Consider the following 7803-nt stretch of genomic DNA (forward strand, 5'->3'; position numbering starts at 1 on the left):
GGGAGACAAGCCTGCGGGGAGTGTTACCGTGCCACGGTGCTGTTTACCCGCGGCCGTCGGGGGCCACGTGATGAGAGTGCCCGCTCGGGGGGGGCGGTGCGGGGGGTGCGGCGCGGCCTACGCGGGTTCGGTCCGGTTCATCGTCATCGTCGGTGGCCGTGCGCCCGCGGGGCGAGGGTATGCGGCACCGAAGCCGCGGTAGAGGCCGTGGCGGGGCGTCCGATTCTAGCGGTCCTTCGAACCGCATATATGCTTTGGCCGGCCGTCGGGGACCGGAGGCGTCGCCAACGTGGTTACAGGTACATTATTGGTTTTCTCTCGAGCTGTATATGCACTGATAGATCCTGGTTCTACTTTATCATATATTTCCCCGCTTGTTGCTAATAAAATTGGGATAGAATCTGAACCAATAGAACCATTTGAGGTAGCCACTCCGGTAGGGGATTCTATTATAGCCAGACAGGTATATAGAGATTGTTCGATAATTGTCTGTGATCATTGCACTAAGGCAGATTTGATAGAGCTAGATATGACCGAATTTGATATTATTATGGGTATGGACTGGCTGGCTTCGTGTTATGCTAATGTTGATTGTCAAAAGAAAGTAGTCCGCTTCCAATTCCCAGGTGAACCGGTTATAGAGTGGGCAGGTAATACAGCATCGCCGAGGGGTAAGTTTATTTCATACCTCAAGGCAAGAAAAATGATCAGAAAAGGCTATATTTATCATCTGGTTCGCGTACATGATTTAAAAGCTGAAACACCGACTATTCAATCAGTTCCAGTGGTTAGTGAATTCCCGGATGTATTCCCAGACGAGCTTCCAAGTCTTCCTCCTGAACGGGAGATAGAATTCACGATAGATATGTTGCCAGACACTCAGCCCATATCTATTCCTCCGTACAGAATGGCACCGGCAGAATTAAAAGAATTGAAAGAGCGGAGAGAGATCTATAGAGAGAAGGGCTTCATCCGACCCGATCGTCACCACGGGGAGCGCCGGTATTATTTGTGAGAAAGAAAGACGGCTCACTGCGGATGTGTATTGATTATCGGCAGCTGAATAAGATAACTATAAAGAATAAATACCCCCTCCCCAGGATTGACGATTTATTTGACCAGTTGCAGGGAGCTAAATGTTTTTCAAAGATAGATCTGCGGTCCGGTTACCACCAGGTGCGAGTACGAGAGGCAGATATTCCCAAGACAGCATTCAGGACCCGGTACGGGCATTATGAATTCAGAGTGATGTCTTTTGGGCTGACTAATGCTCCAGCGGTATTCATGGATCTAATGAATCGGGTATTCAGGCCGTTCTTGGATATGTTCGTGATCGTATTTATTGATGATATTCTGGTTTATTCTCGGTCAGAGGAAGAGCACGCAGATCATCATCGAGGACAAGTACTTGGGGTACTTCGACATCGAAATTATATGCAAAATTTTCTAAATGTGAATTCTGGCTGACATCAGTGGCATTCTTGGGACATATTATTGGAGCTGACGGCATCCGGGTGGATACCCAGAAGATCGAAGCCGTGAAGAATTGGCCCAGACCTACGACGCCTACTGAGGTACGTAGCTTCCTGGGATTGGCTGGTTATTACAGAAGATTTGTGGAGAAATTTGCTTCAATTTCAGCGCCTTTAACAAGGCTAACTCAGAAGGGAGCCAAGTTCCAGTGGGGATACTGTGAACGAAGCTACCGATTCTTTGAAGGAGAAATTGATTACAGCTCCAGTTTTGACACTTCCGGAGGGACCAGACGGATATGTTATATATTGTGATGCATCCGGTGTGGGACTGGGTTGTGTACTAATGCAGCATGGCAGAGTTATAGCCTATGCTTCCCGGCAGCTCAAAAAGCACGAAAAGAATTATCCCACTCATGATCTGGATCTCGCAACGGTGGTTCATGCTCTGAAGATATGGAGACACTATTTATATGGTGTTCATGTTGATATCTATACAGATCACAAAAGCCTCCAATATATCTTTAAGCAGAAAGAGCTGAATTTGCGGCAGAGAAGGTGGTTAGAGTTGCTGAAAGATTATGATGTTGATATTCTATACCATCCTGGGAAAGCTAATGTTGTGGCAGATGCTCTCAGCCGTAAATCTATGGGCAGCCTAGCGGACGTGCCATCAGGAAAGAAAGAAATGGTTCGTGAAATTCATCAGCTGGCAAGTCTTGGAGTCCGTTTGGCCGAATCTGGGAATCGGGATTTACGTTCGAGAAGTTCTTGAATCTTCTATACCGGAAGAAATAAAGCGCCGCCAATATGAAGATCTGTTGTTCGATGCGGTACGGAGACACGGCCCGTGAAAAGGATAAGACTCCGTTCGAGATTACACCGGATGGAGTATTATTACAGGGGCGTTGTGCGTACCGGAGGTTGCAGAGTTACGACGGCAGGTTATGGGCGAGGCACATTATGCCCGTTATTCTGTTCACCCGGGAGCTACAAAAATGTACCATGATCTCAGATGTCTGTACTGGTGGGATGGTATGAAAAAGGATATAGCAGAATTCGTCGCTCAGTGCCCAAATTGCCAGCAGGTTAAGATCGAGCACCAGAAGCCCGGTGGATTATTACAGGAAATGGAGATTCCGACGTGGAAGTGGGAAATAATTAATATGGACTTCATCACAGGTTTGCCCCGCACTCCACGGAGGTATGATTCCATCTGGGTTATCGTTGACAGGCTGACAAAATCAGCCCATTTTCTTCCGGTCAGGACTACTTATTCGGCTGAGGATTATGCCATTATATATTAAGGAGATAGTAAGACTTCACGGAGTTTCCATATCTATTATCTCCGACAGAGGTGCTCGGTTACGACCCAACTTCGGAGATCATTTCGGGAAGGATTGGGGACCCCGGTGAGTCTTAGCACAACATTTCATCCTCAGTCTGATGGACAGGCCGAGCGTACTATCCAGACGCTAGAAGATATGTTACGGGCCTGTGTTATTGATTTCAGAGGTAGCTGGGACGATCACTTGCCATTGATTGAATTTGCTTATAATAATAGCTACCACTCCAGTATTCAGATGGCACCGTACGAGGCATTGTATGGCAGAAAATGCAGGTCACCAATTGGCTGGTTCGATGTTGGTGAAACTAAATTAATTGGTCCAGATATGATCCAGCAGGCGGTGGACAAAGTGAAGCTTATTCGAGAAAGATTATTAGCGACCCAGAGTCGACAGAAGTCGTATGCAGATAATCGACGTCGGCACTTGGAGTTCCAGGTTAGTGATTGGGATTCCTGAAGGTATCACCTATGAAAGGTGTTATGAGATTTGGCAAGAAAGGGAAGCTCAGTCCAAGATATATTGGGCCTTATCAGGTTATTCGGAGAATAGGCAAAGTTGCTTACGAATTGAATGCGCTTAACCGATTTGGGAGCATGCACCCGGGTATTCCATGTTTCTATGCTCGTAAGTGCATTGGTGACCCTTCCAGAATATTTCCTGTAGATGATGTCCAGGTCACGGAGGAGCTATCCTATGAAGAGCAGCCTGTAGCTATATTGGATCGTCAGATAAGAAGGTTGCGGAACAAGGATGTGGCCTCTGTTAAGGTGCTGTGGCGGAATAATAATCGGGAGGAAATGACCTGGGAAGCCGAGGAGCAGATGAAGAAGAAGTATCCTCATTTATTTCCGTGCCCTACACAGTAATCTAAATTCCTTAATTGATTATGTTGATCAATGAATGAATTGTGTGTAATAGCTACAAAAGAACTCCCCCGAATTATTTGTAAGACCCGTAAGGTTAGTTTAACATTCGAGGACGAATGTTCTAAAGGGGGGAGGATGTTATATCCCGTATTTTGAACAATGGGACAACATGAGTGAATTACGATAAGTTGAGGACTAGACTATCCCAAGAGACGAAGTAGAGACTTTTGTATATTTTAAAGGCTTAAGTTGTGTATGATTTTATTGGCATGAAAATGTTAAGGAAACATTTGGGAACAAATTCCATTTTTAGTAAGTATTCTATTTTTGGAAAGTTGAAAATTCAAAAAAGAAAAAGAAAATAAGGCACCATGTGGCCGGCCACCTTAGGTGTGGGCCATGGCCACATGGATGATCAATGTAGGGCTACTTAAAAGATGACTTAGTCATCTTATACACCATTTCAACACTTAGAAAAATTCTAGAAAAATTAAGAAAACAAGGAGAGGAGAAAAACAAGAGGGTTTTGCCAAGGCTTGGAATTTCAAGACAAAAATCAAGCCATCAAAAAAATAATTTCTTCAAGCAAACTTGCTAATTGGAGGGTGCTTAGTAACGTGGAGTCGTTGTTTCGAGCAATAGCTTCCGTTTCAATAGCTTACTCGTTTCCTCTATCTACCAACTTTAGGCAAGTGAGAAGTTGAAGAAGAAAGGTGAGTTTTGATCTTGTTTTATGTGTTATGAATGGTTTATATGTGTTGTAGTATGCTAAAATGGAAGAAATTCATGATAGAAACCAAGTTGAAGATGAGGCCGTGTATATAGGGTTGGCCGTGCATGAGATTATGATTATGATTTTATGCATATTGCTACTCACGACTCCGCTCGTGCATATGGTTAGTACTTCCTTGGCCGGATCCCGGGCCGGTTATGTTCGTGCGCACTTTGATATATTCCGGAGTATGATGTGTCGGCACGCCGAGTCCCTTGGCCGGTACCGTGTATATTTGGCGTTATGGGGTGTTACGGCGTTATGATGTGATATGATATGTCGGGTGTCGGAGATATGAAATCTTCTGGAGTATGATGTGGTATGGCGCCATCGACAGGCTGGCGACCATCGTTCTAAGAGCCTATGCATGATTATGTTTTTTTTTTAAACTATATTTTTTGACATTATGCATATTGTACTTATTTTCTGTATCTTCTGTTCGATTATGATTCTGTTACTATATTTCTTGCTTTGCATACTCAGTACATATTCCGTACTGACCCCTTTTTTTCGGGGGCTGCGTGCATGCCCGCAGTACGGACTCTCGCCTTGGTGATCCACCCCAAGGACACACACTATTCTCGTTTTCCGGGAGTGCTCCTTCGCCCGTGAGTTCGTATTTTGGTATATATACTTTTCTCGTTGCACATGTATATATTCATTCGGGGGTACGACGGGCCCCGTCCCGTCATATGATTCTCGTTACTCGTTTAGAGGTCCGTAGACATGTATGTGGGTTATGGTTGTTCCGTACGTATATGTTCGTACGTTTTATGTTGGGGCGGTCTTACCCGCCGTGGTAGCCTTGTCACGCATATGCTTATTCTGATATGCTATGTACATTACGACAGCCTCGCCGGCTTTTGTGACATATGTTGGCTATTATGCGCTAATCTGAGATCATATGTGATTATTTATATTTATGCGAGTTAGTATGCTAGTTCTGGGTGACAGGTGCGTATGAGTGTCCAACTCGGACACTAGTCACGGCCTACGGGGTTGGGTCGTGACACCGCAGAATTACCTTGTATATCAGTGAGATCTTGTGGGGCGGACGTTTAGTTCTGATGAGAATCCTTAATCTCTTTTTCTTAGTTCCGGTTTCTCCTCGAGTAAACCTGTAATTCCCTTGTTTGTTCCCTGTTCTCATCATTAACTGTATCATGAAAAGGCTCTATTGTCTCAGTTTTTTCATTTTCATTATTTAAGCTGTGATCGCTTACCTTCTCAAGGTTGTTATTACCAAAAGTACTATTTCCAGTGTCTATCATAAAACCTGGATCATTTTGTTTCTCACACGTAAGGTCAAGAGGTTCCATATTATCCCTCGAATCTTCTATGTTTCTCCCCATGAAAATGAGTTCCAAAAAACAATTGAGATTCAAAAAAGGTGACATCCATCCATTCTGACAATGATCTTCCTAGTATTTGGGTCATAACACTTGTATCCCTTTTGACTAGGAGCATAGCCAACGAAAACACATTTTTTAGCACGTGGATCAAGTTTACTCCTATTATGATCATGAACATGAACAAATACACTACACCTAAAAACTCTCAAAGCTAGATCAGCAGTCAATCTAGAAGTAGGAAAGTATGCCGTGAACATATTGAAAGGGGTTTTAAAATCTAGAACACGGGAAGACATCCTATCAATAAGATAGTTGGCTGTCAAAATAGCTTCTCCCCAAAGAAATTTAGGGACTCCACTTGTGAATAATAAGGCTCTAGTTACTTCCATAAGGTGCTTATTTTTTCTCTCGGCTATTCCATTTTGTTGGGGTGTATCAGGAAAAGAACTTTGGTGTACTATTCCCTTGGAAGTGGAAAAATCACCTAGCTGATCATTGAAAAACTCTCTCCCATTATCACTCTAAAATATTTGAATCTTCTCATTAAATTGTGTCTCAACCATAACATAAAAGGCCTCAAACATATGTTTTACTTCCCCTTTGTCTTTCAATCACCCAACTTAGTTTAGTGTGATCATCTATGAAACTCACGAACCGAAGGGTTTTGTGGCATGATGTTTTTTGGAAGAAAAAGATGAACGTCGGTGTTTAGCCATTTCACAAAATTCACACTGGAAAGAATATGGACTTTTATTCATAAATACCTGAGGTAACAAGAGTTTCAAATAATGAAAACTAGGATGACCAAGTCTATAGTGCCATAACATGACTTTATTATCAACTAGAACAGAATTCAAACAAGTTGAACTAAAATTTGTTGATTTGTCACCATCTTCAAGAAAATAAAGACCTTCAGACTCTCTAGCACTGCCAATCGTCCTCCCCGAGATCTTGTCCTGAAATATACATGAAGTAGAGTCAAAGATAGCACGACAATTAAGGTTTCGAGTCAATTTGCTGATGGACACAAGATAGCAGGATAGTTTTGGAACATGAAGGACATAAAAAACAGTCAAATGAGGGGTTAATTTGATTTTACCTTTTCCAGCAATTGCTGAGAAGGAACCATCAGCAACCCTGACTTTTTTATTTCCTGCAGAAGGAGTGTAAGTCGAGAAAAAATGGGAATTCCATGTCATGTGATCATTAGCCCCTGAATCTATAATCCAAAAACTTATACCTGTTGAATTTATACTCATAAAAATAGATGGTACAGTACCTGTTTGGAAAAAAGAATAAGTGGGAGTGGAAGGATCGGGTTTACTAGTTTGGATTTGAGATCGGAGAAGTTTGTGCAGTAGCTCTAATTGCTCCTTGGTGAATAGTGGCACTTTTGGAGAAGGTTGCAGCCCTGATTCCTCACTGGAACTCTGAAAGGCCTGGCTGCCACAGTTGTCTGCCCCCTTTTTCTTCCAGTTAGCTGTTTTCCCATGGATTTTCCAGCAGGTCTCACGAGTGTGCCAGTTATTTTTTGCAAAGATCACACCACAACTTCTTTTTCTTGTCATTTTCATTTTTCGCAGCAACTAGAGCAGAGGAATCTATATTTTTTCCTTCCACATTAGAATATATTTTTAGCATAACATTCTCCTTGTTTCTTCTCGCCTAATCTCAGAAAAAGTTTCCCTCAAAGTGGGCAGTGGATTTTTTCCAAGAATTAGTGAACAAAGTTTATCAAATTCTTGGTTCAATCCTGCTAGAAATAGATATAATCCTTAGGACACCCCCATTCATCATTATAGCATTGATCTAATTCTTGACATAAGGAAACCATCTCATTATAGTAAATAGTAACACCCCTCTCCCCCTGCCTAGCTTTCCATAATTTAATTTTTAATTCAAAAATCTGAGAAACATTTTCTACATCAGAATAAGTCTCTCTAACTGACTCCCAAACATCCTCAGCAGTGGGAAGAAACAAATATGGTTTAC

Source organism: Lycium ferocissimum, chromosome 5 (assembly GCF_029784015.1).
Source record: "Lycium ferocissimum isolate CSIRO_LF1 chromosome 5, AGI_CSIRO_Lferr_CH_V1, whole genome shotgun sequence".
Taxonomy (NCBI): Eukaryota; Viridiplantae; Streptophyta; class Magnoliopsida; order Solanales; family Solanaceae; genus Lycium; species Lycium ferocissimum.